General features: G+C 33.4%; 1 long non-coding RNA gene across 2 annotated transcripts in view; it reads right to left on the bottom strand.

The window, feature by feature from the left end:
- LOC136029892 (uncharacterized) overlaps positions 1 to 16,130 on the bottom strand; it is a 268,714-nt gene that overhangs the window by 15,744 nt on the left and 236,840 nt on the right. For both annotated transcript variants that reach the window (XR_010618136.1, XR_010618135.1), the window contains exon 9: positions 4,371 to 4,524. This is a non-coding gene — a long non-coding RNA (uncharacterized LOC136029892). The remainder of the gene's footprint in view (positions 1 to 4,370; positions 4,525 to 16,130) is intronic.

Here is a 16,130-nt window from a genome sequence, read left to right as displayed (position 1 = left end):
CATATATGCGCCTGATTTTCATTCCCCACATGAAATACTGATCGTTCAAATGGAACTGCCGCCACATGCAATCCCACTAGAATTCTTATATTGCAACAAAATTCATTTTTTCAATTTTATCAGCAGACTTCATAATCTTGCCAAAAGATTACCAGTTTGGTCAATCTGTTAGTACCGAAACTTTTATTTATTTTGGCACGCCAAATCAATTTGATAGTAAACAATTTAATGCTCTAAAATTTGACTGAGAGAGAGTTACGATCTCTGGAAACAATAAAAAAAATAAAACGATCCTCCAAAGCCACTGCTGGCGAATCGACGTTGCAGTGGCTGAGCATTTTAGGGACAAGTTGCGAGCTTGTCGCCCAACCTTGTTGTGGCGGGGATCGAACCACCGGGCCCGGTATTTTTAAGCAGACAATCAAACACTGTACTTGAACAAGTCCGGAAACAAAGAACAAGTAAATAGAGTTCATGAAAACTCTGCAATTGCTGTTGATGTGTTGTTTGGACTCTTTTTGATGCCGGACGCTTTAGACCTTAAATTACCAAGTGAACAAAAATAAAAACCATCCCCTGGCTCATGTACCCAACTTAGTTTATTTGTACCTAAAAAGCGCGATTTTCCTTTACGTTGTTTCAAAATTTTAAAGGCAGCATTAGATTCTCGTCAGTGTTGTCACGTTTAACCATGAAAAGAAATAAGCAAGAGCAGTTACTTACAATGGACAGCACTTTTCGTCCGTAAAAATTCAAATATAAACAATCTGTTGATCCTCAAAAACAAGTTCAAAACAAAGTTGCATCTTATTTTGGCAGAGCTGCTAGCTCAGGTTTGCTAAAAAGCTGGGACGAGATCTTGACAAATGGAAGTCAACCATACGGAGTCTTCTAGATGCCGTTCGCATTGAGTCTTGCAGCAAATAAAAGTAAGAACACCTTATTATCCTGTTTAGTACCAAATGCTTTCATCGTACTTTTTGCTAATTTTTCGCTTCCATTTCCTTTCGCAATTCGATACCCAAAACCGCCAAAAAGCTGTATATTAAGGTCTTTTTCATTAAAAATTCAATGTCCGATGCTTCTTTATTTTTTTAAGATGTATATGTTTGTCAGGGTCGTATCTTGGATTTTTTTTTTCGGAGGGGGAATGGCTTACAAAAGGATCTTTTCGGTTTTTTTACAAAAAAAGCTTTATAAAACCTATCAAAAATTTGTTTGTATTCATTTTTGTTGCGTTTTTACGATTCGGTAGAAACATTTCGCGGGGGGGAGGGGTAAAAAAACCCCACCCCCTTCTTGGATACGGCCTTGATGGTTGTATAATTTTCCACTTGACCAATTCACACAGTCAGATTTCATTTTCATTGTCTTCGGTTTTTTAAGCTAAGTTATGGCGGAAACCTGTAAATTGTTTAAAGCCAAAAGACACAACGATATCACTATGTGAATTCTGGCTTGTATGTCTTATTCACAGAAGTCTTTATAAAAAAAGTTTCTTCCAACATACCTTTCAGATTCTATAAAGGAAACCAAACATCTCACAAGGGTTAGCATTAAGGATGAAATGTCAGAACCATCTCATTTCTGAAAACTTAAAATGTGGGTTCATGGTAAGACATTAGGTACGTGAGCTTTCTTGACGCTGAGATGGTGATTCATTTCATGGAGTGACTGAACTTCTATCAAGTTGACTTGAGAATTCAGTTTCAAGCAAGGTTCAAATGGATTTTAATTAAGTAAATATAAACAAGGATGGTTAAAATTGGGATATATTTCATGGATGAAAGTTGCCGAAATACGTTTTTTGGCACATAAGGGGCTAAATGAAAAGTTGGACGTCATCGAAAGGGGCGGGAGAAGACTATAAGTAAAGATTTAAGAAGACAGAAAGAAATACACTTATTAACAAATCAAACATAATATATTAATAATAAGCTTATTTTCTTATTAGTAAACATTCACTATTTCATTTATTAGTAATTTACTTTTACTACTACTAATAACTCATCGCAGCGCCAGGCCTCCTTAGGTCAACACAGCTACGCACGCTCCTTCTCCATCCCAATCTATTCAAAGCCTCACTCTTTACACTATCCCGGGGGGTTTCTCCTTTCCCTTGAATCTTTCTTCGTGACATCGTCTCACCCCAAGGGCGGACGACCTGCTTTCCGTTTTGCCCTTCACGGTTGGCTGAAAAGGACAATCTTCGGCAATCTGTCATCCTTCATCTGAAGAAAGTGCCCAAGCCATCCCAACCTTTTTTTCATTATAGCCCTAGAAGGCGGGATTGAACTACACTTTTTTCTTTACAGTCTACTGTTTGAAATACGGTCAGTCAGCCGGGTACTCGGAACAATCCGTAAGCAATTTCTCTGGTAAACATTTAGTAAATTTTCCTCCGCTTTTCGGAGCACCCATGCTTCAGAACCATATGTGACCACTGTCATCACTATAGCTTCCAATATTCTAATATTGATTTGGAGACTTATCTGTAACCAAGTTAGGTCATACTAACTTATTGATCATATGATAAGTAAGGTAATAATATTTTATGTTTATATATTTGTATTTATATATTTTTTTCATAGCACACATTAGGTTCCAAAAATATTGATTTTGTTTATTATTTATAGTTTATGTCTTATTTTTTGTTTGAAAAGGTAAGCGGGGTCATTCAATGGCATTCCCCTGACAATCTAAGCAAACACGAAAAATTAAATTAACAAAAGAAAAAAGGGAGAGTTCATTACAATGTATCAGAGTGGACCTCTGAATAGATTTTGGTGAAGGAGGAGCGTGAGCAGGACTATAGGCCTAAAGCGGCTTGACTGTACGACACGTTGTTAGTATTAATAGCTAGCAGTAGGTACAAAAAAAAATATTAATTTACGTCATTATTTATTTATTCTATGAATTTTACCTTCCCATTTGATTTCATGCTTTCCCATAGCCTTTGCCGTGTACCTTGGGACAAAGTTCGTTAAAGTGATGAATGTGAATGAGGATAGAACAAAACTCAGCTTAATTCCTGGTTCAATACGAAACCAGCAGCCAGCATTCATTTCCTACCATAAAAGCAGCAAGATTGTTATAATAAATATCACTAATCACTCTAATGTATTTTATTGTATTTCGCCAATTCTAATCTGCAAATTCGTAAATTCTATTCTAATGTATATTGCAACTCACTTTCCAAGAAATATTAAGGGCAAATAGAAACTTGGATTTACAGTTCTTCTAAATTTTTAAATCTAAATTTTACATTTTTTTACTGCAATTCAAGATAATTATTCATATCCAGTGTGGTACTGTATAAAACATAGCATATTTTATTTGATGTTCCCCTTACCTTGACTCCCCTTAACTCATTTAGTTCCCCTTAACTCATACAACAATCCTTGGACGTTTCATGCAAATCAGGAAAAAGTATTGGGCCTTATTTTCTGAGAGGGAAGGGTTGGACATAATTGAAAATATTTCTTTTTCTTTTTTTAAGCTGTCTACTTTGTTGCTTAACACAGAAGTGGTATAACTTAAATCGTAAAAAACAATCCGTGCTTGTTACAGTTTGCGCTATAATTTGTCGTCCTATGCGCATTCAGGACAATGCTTCTCAACCTGAGCTTTAGCCTTCTGAAGTATATATCTCCACCCCCTTCAACTTCCAAAGAGCGCTGAACTTCGATCAATTTGGACTAGCTTTGTGCTTACTGCGTAATCCTGAATTTTATATATTTTAGAATCCAAATTGTGTACAAGCGACTCTTGGAGGGTGGAGGGATTGTGCAAGATGATATACGTTGACAAAGAGATAGCCAAAAAATCAATATATCAATCGATTCACCGTTCGATGCTACAACTAAATAAGATGATCATTTCTATTTCAAATGTCGACCTGGAACAATCCTCCCACTCGCACCTCCCCACTCAAAGAAGAAGTTTTCTGACACCCAAATGTTCGGTATTTTACTCCTATAGAAGCAGAGCATAAAAAAATACAATTTAAAATAAAATTACAAAGCATACAAATTTATCAGAAAAAACAGCTTCAGAAGATATCGCATATCCTCTGATCATATTATATTTCTAGTGGCTTAGATCTGGCAGAAGGGTGAGCACCTGACCCCCCCCCCAACGCACATAAACATTTTTTTTTGCATCCCCAGATTTGGGAAAAATTCATTTTCCCCCCTCATATTTTGGAAAACACATCCCTCCTGCTTATTGTATCTGATTAAATATTGATCTATCATGCCTTCTCACCTTTCAAATAATATAGAAACCCACTTCATATAAATTTCCGGCTTTTTGCTCCTCTGGAAGTAAATATCCCTAACAGGATACGAAAGTTCAGCAAAAAAAGTCACCTTAGAAAATATTTCATATCCTACGTATCTTCTAATCTTATTGATCATTCTCTTGCACTTCAGGTCCTCCGTCCATTAATTCTTATTCTTAAAGAGGAAACAGCAGTGAAGTTGCTGACAAAATGACTACCGTTCGTTCGCTGAGTTTGAATTACTAAAATATAAGGAGAAATTATCAACCAAAATGTGTTACTAGGCAATACTTAGAGTGAGAATGATGGAGGTACTGAATTTAACTTTGTTCAAGCAAACACTGAGAACAGAAATTCAAGAATAACAAGTCATTAATGGCGCTGAATGGGTTATCGTAAAAAACCAAAAGGTTCGAAGGAAAACAGTCAGCAAAGATAAATATTTGCGCTTTCGAAATAATAATTCCGAAAGAAAAACAGAAGATAAAAGAAATTCGAGCTTTAATGGCCGCTTCTAAGATTTCTTCCTGGCTGACGGAAATTCATAAATGGTCTGATTTCGCAAATTAAAGAAATGAAACCAAAACGACAGGAGGGGCAAGTACAAATAATTCTGAAATATTTTCAGTGCTTAACTGTTTTCAGAACATCCTCAAGAATTACGATGTCTAAGATCTGACAAAAATCCGTTTGAATCGGTTTGATTTTCTTATTTTGAGTGAAAAAACTAGGATGTAGGGATATTTTAAATAAATATTTAATATTAAGAGGTGATCAATGGTTAGGTTAAGTATTTAATATAATGCGTTCTGTGCGGCTTGCTTTCCATAATTCTTTGTCATAGATCCCATAATTTTGTTTCTGAAATAATACATTATCATCATGTTTTGGTATATTTCATTAGGATAAAGCTAACTTCACTTCTTGAGGATGTTCTCTTAACAGACAAGTACCATATTTTCTTTAGATCTTTCTTAGACAACTCTTTTTTAGCAGTTGCACCCCCCCCCCTTTACTCTACATGCTCAATTGCTGTGATCTACGAACTCTTTCTTACTTTTACTACTGCCTATCAGTTTACAGTTCTAGAGAGGTTTTGAGCAGCAAGGTACAGAGGTCGGAGCTCCGGAGGTTTCGATCTAACTTTCTAAATCCACTTCTGGCATTAACCCCCCTCCCCTTATTCGGGTTGTATAAAAATGATGTTAGTTCATTTGTTAATAGATATGTCTATCTATTATCCGTCCATGCGTCATTCCTAGGGCGGTAGAACTAAGGTAGATAGTCATAGAGCTAAGATAGTCATAGAACTTATGGTTTTCCAAGTGTTTGGTTAAATGGTACGGGTAAATGGCGGAAGTAAGTGTGCCTCTCTTATTGGACGAATACTTGGTTGTTATCTTTTAGCATGTCACACCTGTCTAGAGTCTCGGGCAGATTGACCAAAAATTTAATATTGACATAGGACCATTAGATTGCCTGGAATGAGAACTAAACGAGGCATGCCTACCTATGGTCTTAGCAAAGCTTAGATACCAATATACAGTTATGAAAACTCGATTTATTTTTGGGACACAGTGCGCGGTAGCCATGCTAGCGCCTGGAGACAGGAAACTGGTATTGGTATCTAATTGGTAACAGGAAACTGATATTGGTATCTAAGCTGTGTATGCAACAAAACAAAATTGCACTCCCGCCTATGGTGTTGTAGTACGATCTACGCTTCGGATCACAGGCTTGGAGGAGGTGCCAAGTTCGGAACTCTGTACCAAAAGCTTCTCATGGGCAAGAGTTTTCGTAAGTGAATTGGTATATAAGCTGTGGGTCTTAGGCAGGTTGAACCAAGAATTTAGAATTGACACAGGACTGGTAATTTGCGCGAAATGACAAGCAAACAAACATACATCAACCGTCATCAGTAGAATTACTCAAATAATATAATTGAAACTAGCATATTTATACCCAACAAAATAAATAACTTTTCAGGTCATTCCGAATATAATGAATTTTCGAATTATTCACTATATTATTTTCAGAAAGTTTCGTTTGCAATTTCGTTTGCAAAACACAACATTTCATTTGCAATTTGAAGACACGGGGCTCATTAGAAATTTGTTTTACTTCGGGGCAAGATTAAAGAAGAAATTTATATCAAAAATTGGAATGAACTTTGTCACTGAACTCTCTCTGAAAAGAATCTCGTGAATAATTCGGATGTCCCTTATTTTTTAAATGACCTGAAAAATTATTACTTTTGTTGTGTATAAAAATGCTAGTTACAATTACATTATTTTAGTAATTATACTGATGACGATATGTGATCGAAAAATCTGGACTTTTGTACCTTGTTTTTTCACTGTCTAAATGAATGGATTTATTCCCATTTGAAAATTTATTTGTTTGGACCCCTGGACTAAAGAGATTTCAAACTGCCTCTTCAAGCCTATCACTAGCCCAGGTAGAAAACCGGTCCAAATTGGCAAGAAATATCACAAATTTAAAAATTTTAATTAATTTTATAGTATTAAAAAAAGCATTAACACAACAAGCCATCTGATCCCTTTAAAAAATGGGATGAAGATAAAAGATACCATTTTCTAATTACCCAATATGTTCTTTTTACCATGTAGACATTCAAACTATGGTAATTTCAAACTCTTCAAAAAAAACTAATCTCATTCAAAGGAAAATCCTTTGCCGTCAAATAACTAGATATAATGAATAAACATTCTGTTTTTGACTATAATGGTGGGCAAAAATGTGTTTCATATAAAAGAATAATTTACTCATTTCGGCAAAAAAACGTATTTTCAAAGCTTAGAAATGAAAAGAATAACAAGCTACTTTAGTATTGAAAAGGTAGTCATAAAAGGGAATAGGTTGGAAGAAAAACAGGAAATACGAAAATAAATATTTGTGATTTTGAAAGAATAGTTCAGCTAGAGAACAAGAAGTTCAGCAAGCTCCGAATAGGGAAACAAAAACGGAAAGAAATCCCGATTATTAAGATTAAAATATACGAAAATTTATTTTTGGCAGACGACAAACAGACAGAGTGAATAAAGATGAAGCAAAAATGAAAACCAAAATCCTTAAGGACGTTCGATACCATAAATGTCATTTTGCGACTCTCATCTTCGGCTGAGAGTGTCAAGGACAAAGGGAACATTAGTGAATTCTTTCCAGCATCAGAGGAAAACATCTGGAAATTTTTTCCGTAAAAATTGACAAAAGATCTTAAATGCTTCAACATTTCGAAAAGCTAACAAGAGGCTAGTTGAAAAAAAACGACAAAAATCTGTTACTAATTTTTAAGAAAAACGCTGTCTCTTCAGTGTACATAAACAAAAATAATATTCATCCTTTGTCGGCAAAGATCTTAGTCAAGGTGGTTAGCACAAAAGAAAACTTTCAAAACTATCAAATTATTTAAAAATACTTATTTTGAGCTGATTTTTAATGTTTTCCAATCAGGTATACTAGAATATTTTTAGGGACTGCGCTTTCCTAAATTTTAAAAAGATAATTATGCTCAGCTCAATCAAAAATAACAAATCCACGCTTTCTAATGACGCAAATTTCATTAAATCTGAATATTTCAATCTCCGGCACAAAACGGGGAAGTTAAATAGTTTTTGCAAGATTTCCGAAATAGTAGGCGTTAGTTCTTAGTTTTCTGTCGTTTATTCAGGTCTCTTACCAAAGCTATACAACTTGTGGGAAGACCGTCCAATCAATTCTGAATACTTTGGTCACACAAACTAAATAAGTTTATAACGGACGAGACAGGTTTATGGTATCGAAGGGCCAAACAAACTTTGATGAATATTAAACGTCATTTTTAAAGACCAGAGATTTTTTTTAGAATATAAGTAAAAAAAGAGTGTATAATTCTTTTATATATTATTTTTTCTTCTGGAGGGGGGAACACAAAATTCCCTGGATGTTTCCTTCCACTCCTACAAACTTTCGTTTTTTTTATTTTGTAATTCTCCTTGTTTTGCTTTGTCAAATGAATGTTGATTCCCCAAGACAGCTTGTATTCCGAGGCTTATGGAATGTCTTTGAACTTTCATGATTGTGCATTTCTTTATTGTCTTGTTTCATTTGCTTATTCCTTGTTTCATTTATGATAAATGACTAAATTCCCCGCTTAAAAAAAATGTAATATCACTTAGCCCTTACCACTTGCCTGGAGTCACTTATTAGTTACGAAGCTTGCAGAGAAACATTTAAATGGAAGTAGTTTTGAGATGTCCGCTGGTGAGGGTGAGCGTGGATAAGATGAACAAAGGTTTTGTGGTACCGGTGTTATTTATTTTCAAAACATTATTAAAATACATTAAGAATTTATAGAAAATTGGAACTTCATTGCTGGGGCGTTAAGAGTGAAGTTTTGAACATATTGAGGAGAAGGAGGACCGTACGAAACTGTGTTGCCCTCTGGCGGATTGGGGGTGAAGTAGGCTGACAGTAATACTAGCAGTATTCCAAAAAAGTCCAATATTCTAGAAAATCATCTTTTTTATTTTTATAAGATTGTCACGGTTTATTTTATCTAGCAACTCTGAGGAATTTTTGCATAAATTTTTTCAGCATATGTAATAATAGAAATATTCTTGGTCCAAAAAACGAAATAAAAATCGAAAAAAGGTCAAAGAATATCCGGAAATATCCATGGGAATGAATACCCATATAAAATTCAAAGCATCAGAAAACATTCGATGATTGGTAAAACGAAACACAAAAGACTAAAGTGGCTTTCACATTAGGTACATAATTTCCTACGCTAAAGTAAGGTTACATTAAGCATAACATTTCATGCTTAAAAAAGTCCTTTTACTCTGGGCTAACATAAAAATCCTTAAGACCATCACATTCATCACCCGAAAGCATCGCAATCATCACAAGCAAACTATTCAAAATCAAAAATATAAAATGAAGATGGAGATTCAAGTTGTGATCCAACGTGAGAGACTTTCTATGAAAAGCTATTGTTATACCTATAATCTCTCAGCATGAGTGAGATAAACTACTATGCAGGTATATCTTAATTAAATATTTAATATATAGAATTAGTTAGACATTTAATATAATGCGTTCTGGGCGGCCTGCTTTCCATAATTCTCTGTAGTAGTTTACATAATGTTTGCTAATAAGATATTATATTTTATCATATTTTGTAAAGTTTTATATTTCATTATGTTTTGGCAGATTTCACTAGGATTAACTTAACTTCTTGGTTGTGGTCGCTATAATAAATAAGTACCAAATAAAATATTAGAATACAAAATTTTAAATATAAATTACTTAGGCACTTATCAAAGTTATGGACAAAATGTACTCGATAGAATTACAAAACGTTTTATAAATCCATAAGTTGTGTTAGTGTGAAAGGCTCTACAGATTAGTGTATGAGCCTTAATAAAAGAAGAGCAACATAATCCATAGAAGCAAACAAATGATTCATGCACTCCTGTAGTTAAAGCCAGTTTCTGTCCTAACACAGTGAGACGCAAGACGCAAAAAATAAAAATCCACGGAACAAAAATAAACACAATAGTCTCTAAAAATTCGTAGAAAGTTAAGTCTTGATTATCAAGATAAATATAAAAAGTGGGTAGAAAAATAAATAAATGTGAACTTTAAAACATCACCAAATAGCTTACAGCAGTTTCAACAGAACGCGGAATATCATTAAAAAAATCAACGAATAAAACTTAAAATGTAAACAATGGGATTCATGCAATCGTATTTTCTAAGCCAGTTTTATGTGTAAACACAAAGACGCCATAAAAAGAAAAAAGTAATAAAGAAGTACCAGTCTTTAAGAGACCTGTTAATGATATCGTAAAATGGTCGATATGACAAGTCAAATTTTTTTATAAATGTTGCCAGATGGGCAGGGGTGGTTTTAGGGGAGGGAAAGAGGGGGCAATTGCCCGTGGCGCAGAAATTTTAGCGGCGCAAAATTTTAAATAAATAATCAAACGGTTATAATCATTTTAATTTTTTGCAATTTTATTTTTACTATAATAAAGTAGGAAGCACAGTTAATAAATTAATATAATTAATAAATAAAGAAATGATTAATTAATAAAAATTAATTAATTAAACTAAAATACTTAATAATAATTAAATAATTTTAATAATAAATTTAAAGAATTGAAAACTAGATTGTTAATCAATTAATAAATTAAAAAGAATTTCGTTAATAAATGAAAATTTTGTTTCAAACTTAGCGTAAAAGTTTTATGGGAGACAGGGGGCGCTAATAAATTTCGCTCCGGTCAAAATAGGTCAGAACCGCCACTACAGATGGGGTATATTTAAGCCATTTGGGCGCTCTTTTAAGTAGCAAAAGACTGAGTTCTCCAGATCAGTACATTTTTCAGACTTCTTTTTTTTTTTTTTTTTTTTTTTTTTTTCTTTTTTTTTTTTTTTTTCTTTTTTTTTTTTAGTTCCGACAAATTTTCTACCAAAAAATAGCTTTTTTGGCAAACTTTCACTTTTATGGCAACAAAATCTTATAAAGGGCATCTAATAATAGTGAGCTACACCAGAGTTTGAGAACCTTCCAAGAGCGGGTCTTCGGTAATTGAACATGAAAAGGTAAGGAGGGGGATAAAACAGCAGTGCACCTTTTGCTCCATCGTCTGGTGACTTCTTTAGAAAGATGGAAAACTTCAAAGATAGTTGAATAATTGAGAATATTATTTTGCGCTTTAGGGTTAAATCTGAAAATTCTTCGTATATGATAATTAACTAGGATTCTTCTGTTTTCAAGAATTGCTTTAAGTCAAGAACTTAAAAAAAATTTATTTTCGCATTTACGACATAATATATGTCTTACATGTAAGTTTCTAAAATTCAACTATATTTATTCAATTTAGTCAACCTTAATCTTAATACTGTTACATCGATACAAAAATTGGAAATTCAGTCAAAATCAAAACTTAGGCTATCTAAAAGTTTTATTATGCGGAAAAAAATCTAGGTTTTTGTTTCATATAAAATAAAGTGTATACCATACACATTAATATCTGATTTAGAATAACGTCTAAGTTAAAAATTAAATATATAGGATATGAAACTATTTTTTCACCAACGTCTTCCATTAAATTTCATTTTATTTTTTTAAAGTGTCAAAGGTACCACGAAAAACGTTGTTCCAAAAATCTCTCGATTGATGCAGATGCACTCCATTCAATACAAATGGAGGTCAAATAGATGGCGATAAAACTTATCGAAAAGCATAATCTAGAGTATGGATAACGTCAGATATATAATTGTAGAACAGATAACAGATAACGACCTGTAGATTCGGAGAAAGTCCAAACGCTTCAGGCAGGGTCGTATGCACGATTTATTATCTTCTGAGGGGGGAGGGTTAAAAAAGTGTCGGGGTTGGAGTTGAGGTTTTTTTTTCAGCCTCTTATAAGACCAAAATACCGAGAAATATACGGAGAAATGTCTTTAACTCTATAAGAGAAATAGTCTTTTTACCTGCAGTTTAACGGCCAATTTACGAGTCGGGGGAATATTTTGGGAGATACGAGAGTTTCAAACACAGGACTCCTCTCCCTCCCGATATTTTGCTCTATCATAATTTAACTCTATTGTAATTAGGTAGTGTAATTAAATAAAACTTATTAAATTAATGAATAAACTATCAATTAAATATAAAATAAATAAATATATAATAAATAAAATAAAAAATAATTAAAATCAACAAAGCTAATTAAAATGATAAGATTCGCTCTACCGTCATTTATTATGTTTTAAAACATACATTATTTTGATTTTCCACACCCACATGCAGAGTCTATGAAAGTAAAGTTATATGAAAGTAGAGTTCTATTCCAAAGGAACTTCTAATAAGGAAAGGCTTTTATTTATCCATCATATTTGCGTAAGAGAGGGTCAAGCTCTTCACTTTTGGCATGAGCACCGCCAAGAAAGGCAAGGCATGATGCCTACTGCCCTTCCAGAAACAACTTGACCATTTAAAAATGTAGGAAACGGAGAAAAGAATGAATAATCTTATTTATTTCTGTCTTCGACCTCCCAGGGAAAATTCCCCAGCGGTATATTTGACTTCTGGTCAGCGGCTCGCAGGTCCAGTGCTACTAATGCCATTTTTAGCATCTGGCTCAAATGATTAAAGATTAATTAACAAATGATTAAAAAATCAATTAATAAATTAATTAAACTGAACTGGAAACAATGCAGAGACTGGTTAAATAGCCTGAACATTGAGGTAATTTTAGCTACTATTAAAGTACACTGAGATTTAAGCTTAAGTTGAAACAATGCTGTAAGACTGGTTAAATAGCCTCAACATTGAGCTAATTTTAGCTACTATTAAGCTACATTGAGATTTAAGCTTAAGTTGAAACAATGCTGTAAGACTGGTTAAATAGCCTCAACATTGAGGTAATTTTAGCTACTATTAAGCTACATTGATATTTATGCTTAAATTGAAACAATGCTGTAAGACTGGTTAAATAGCCTCAACATTGAGCTAATTTTAGCTACTATTAAGCTACATTGAGATTTAAGATGAACATGAAACAATGCTGTAAAATTGGTTAAATAGCCTCAAATTGAGGTAATTTTAGCTACTATTAAGCTACATTGATATTTAAGCTTAAGTTGAAACAATGCTGTAAGACTGGTTAAATAGCCTCAACATTGAGCTAATTTTAGCTACTATTAAGCTACATTGAGATTTAAGATGAACATGAAACAATGCTGTAAAATTGGTTAAATAGCCTCAAATTGAGCTAATTTTAGCTACTATTAAGCTACATTGAGATTTAAGCTGAAGTCGAAACAATGCTTGAAGATTGGTTAAATAGCTTCAACATTTAGCTAATATTTAGCAACTGTTGAGCTACATTGAGATTTAATCTGAACATGAAACAATGCTGTAAGATTGGTTAAATAGCCTCAACATTGAGCTACTTTTAGCTACTATTGAACTACACTGAGATTCAAGCTGAACTTATGCTGGAAGACTGGTTAAATAGCTTCAGAGCTACCTTTGGCTACTATTGAGCTACATTGAGATTTAATCTGAAATTGAAACAATGCTGTAAGACTGGTTAAATAGCCTCAAATTGAGCTAATTTTAGCTACTATTAAGCTACATTGAGATTTAATCTGAACTTGAAACAATGCTGTAAGACTGGTTAAATAGCTTCAACATTTAGCTAATATTTGGTAACTGTTGAGCTACATTGAGATTTAAGCTGAAGTCGAAACAAAGCTGTAAGATTGGTTAAATAGCCTCAACACTGAGCTACTTTTAGCTACTATTGAACTACACTGAGATTCAAGCTGAACTTATGCTGGAAGACTGGTTAAACAGCTTCAGAGCTACCTTTGGCTACTATTGAGCTACATTGAGATTTAATCTGAAATTGAAACAATGCTGTAAGACTGGTTAAATAGCCTCAAATTGAGCTAATTTTAGCTACTATTAAGCTACATTGAGATTTAAACTGAAGTCGAAACAATGCTTGAAGATTGGTTAAATAGCTTCAACATTTAGCTAATATTTAGCAACTATTGAGCTACATTGAGATTTAATCTGAACATGAAACAATGCTGTAAGATTGGTTAAATAGCCTCAACATTGAGCTACTTTTAGCTACTATTGAACTACACTGAGATTCAAGCTGAACTTATGCTGGAAGACTGGTTAAATAGCTTCAGAGCTACCTTTGGCTACTATTGAGCTACATTGAGATTTAATCTGAACTTGAAACAATGCTGTAAGACTGGTTAAATAGCCTCAAATTGAGCTAATTTTAGCTACTATTAAGCTACATTGAGATTTAAGCTGAAGTCGAAACAATGCTTGAAGATTGGTTAAATAGCTTCAACATTTAGCTAATATTTAGCAACTGTTGAGCTACATTGAGATTTAATCTGAACATGAAACAATGCTGTAAGATTGGTTAAATAGCCTCAACATTGAGCTACTTTTAGCTACTATTGAACTACACTGAGATTCAAGCTGAACTTATGCTGGAAGACTGGTTAAATAGCTTCAGAGCTACCTTTGGCTACTATTGAGCTACATTGAGATTTAATCTGAAATTGAAACAATGCTGTAAGACTGGTTAAATAGCCTCAAATTGAGCTAATTTTAGCTACTATTAAGCTACATTGAGATTTAAACTGAAGTCGAAACAATGCTTGAAGATTGGTTAAATAGCTTCAACATTTAGCTAATATTTAGTAACTGTTGAGCTACATTGAGATTTAATCTGAACATGAAACAATGCTGTAAGATTGGTTAAATAGCCTCAACATTGAGCTACTTTTAGCTACTAATGAACTACACTGAGATTCAAGCTGAACTTATGCTGGAAGACTGGTTAAATAGCTTCAGAGCTACCTTTGGCTACTATTGAGCTACATTGAGATTTAATCTGAAATTGAAACAATGCTGTAAGACTGGTTAAATAGCCTCAAATTGAGCTAATTTTAGCTACTATTAAGCTACATTGAGATTTAAACTGAAGTCGAAACAATGCTTGAAGATTGGTTAAATAGCTTCAACATTTAGCTAATATTTAGCAACTGTTGAGCTACATTGAGATTTAATCTGAACATGAAACAATGCTGTAAGATTGGTTAAATAGCCTCAACATTGAGCTACTTTTAGCTACTATTGAACTACACTGAGATTCAAGCTGAACTTATGCTGGAAGACTGGTTAAATAGCTTCAGAGCTACCTTTGGCTACTATTGAGCTACATTGAGATTTAATCTGAAATTGAAACAATGCTGTAAGACTGGTTAAATAGCCTCAAATTGAGCTAATTTTAGCTACTATTAAGCTACATTGAGATTTAAGCTGAAGTCGAAACAATGCTTGAAGATTGGTTAAATAGCTTCAACATTTAGCTAATATTTAGTAACTGTTGAGCTACATTGAGATTTAATCTGAACATGAAACAATGCTGTAAGATTGGTTAAATAGCCTCAACATTGAGCTACTTTTAGCTACTATTGAACTACACTGAGATTCAAGCTGAACTTATGCTGGAAGACTGGTTAAATAGCTTCAGAGCTAATTTTAGCTACTATTAAGCTACATTGAGATTTAAGCTGCAGTCGAAACAATGCTTGAAGATTGGTTAAATAGCTTCAACATTTAGCTAATATTTAGCAACTGTTGAGCTACATTGAGATCTAATCTGAACATGAAACAATGCTGTAAGATTGGTTAAATAGCCTCAACATTGAGCTACTTTTAGCTACTATTGAACTACACAGAGATTCAAGCTGAACTTATGCTGGAAGACTGGTTAAATAGCTTCAGAGCTACCTTTACCTACTATTGAGCTACATTGAGATTTAATCTGAACTTGAAACAATCCTGTAAGACAGGTTAAATAGCGTCAACATTGAGCTAATTTTAGCTAATATTGGGCTAAATTGAGATTTAAGCTGAACTTGAAACAATGCTGTAATACTGGTTAAATAGCATCAATATTGGGCTACTTTTCAGCAATAGATACCAACACCTTGAATAGATGTCAGCTCTTACGACATTATTACCGTAGCACTGTTCAGGTGGGAAAATTCAAAAAGCAGTATGTTAGAGAACACAAATTATACAGGAGGGCAAAAAAAATGACTGAATAAAGAATGTTTTCACCTGGCCACAAACACATATCTTACCAATGTATGAATATGAATTTATCTTACCAATCTTACCAATCTTACCATTTATCTTACCATTTATCTTACAATCTTACCATTTATCTTACCAATGTATGAATTATGAATAAATATTAATTTATTAAATTAACTTATTTATAGCTATCAG

This window comes from Artemia franciscana, chromosome 8 (genome assembly GCF_032884065.1).
Source record: "Artemia franciscana chromosome 8, ASM3288406v1, whole genome shotgun sequence".
Classification (NCBI taxonomy): domain Eukaryota; kingdom Metazoa; phylum Arthropoda; class Branchiopoda; order Anostraca; family Artemiidae; genus Artemia; species Artemia franciscana.
The sequence above is the reverse complement of the archived record's forward strand: the minus strand, read 5'-3'. Positions and strand labels throughout refer to the sequence as shown.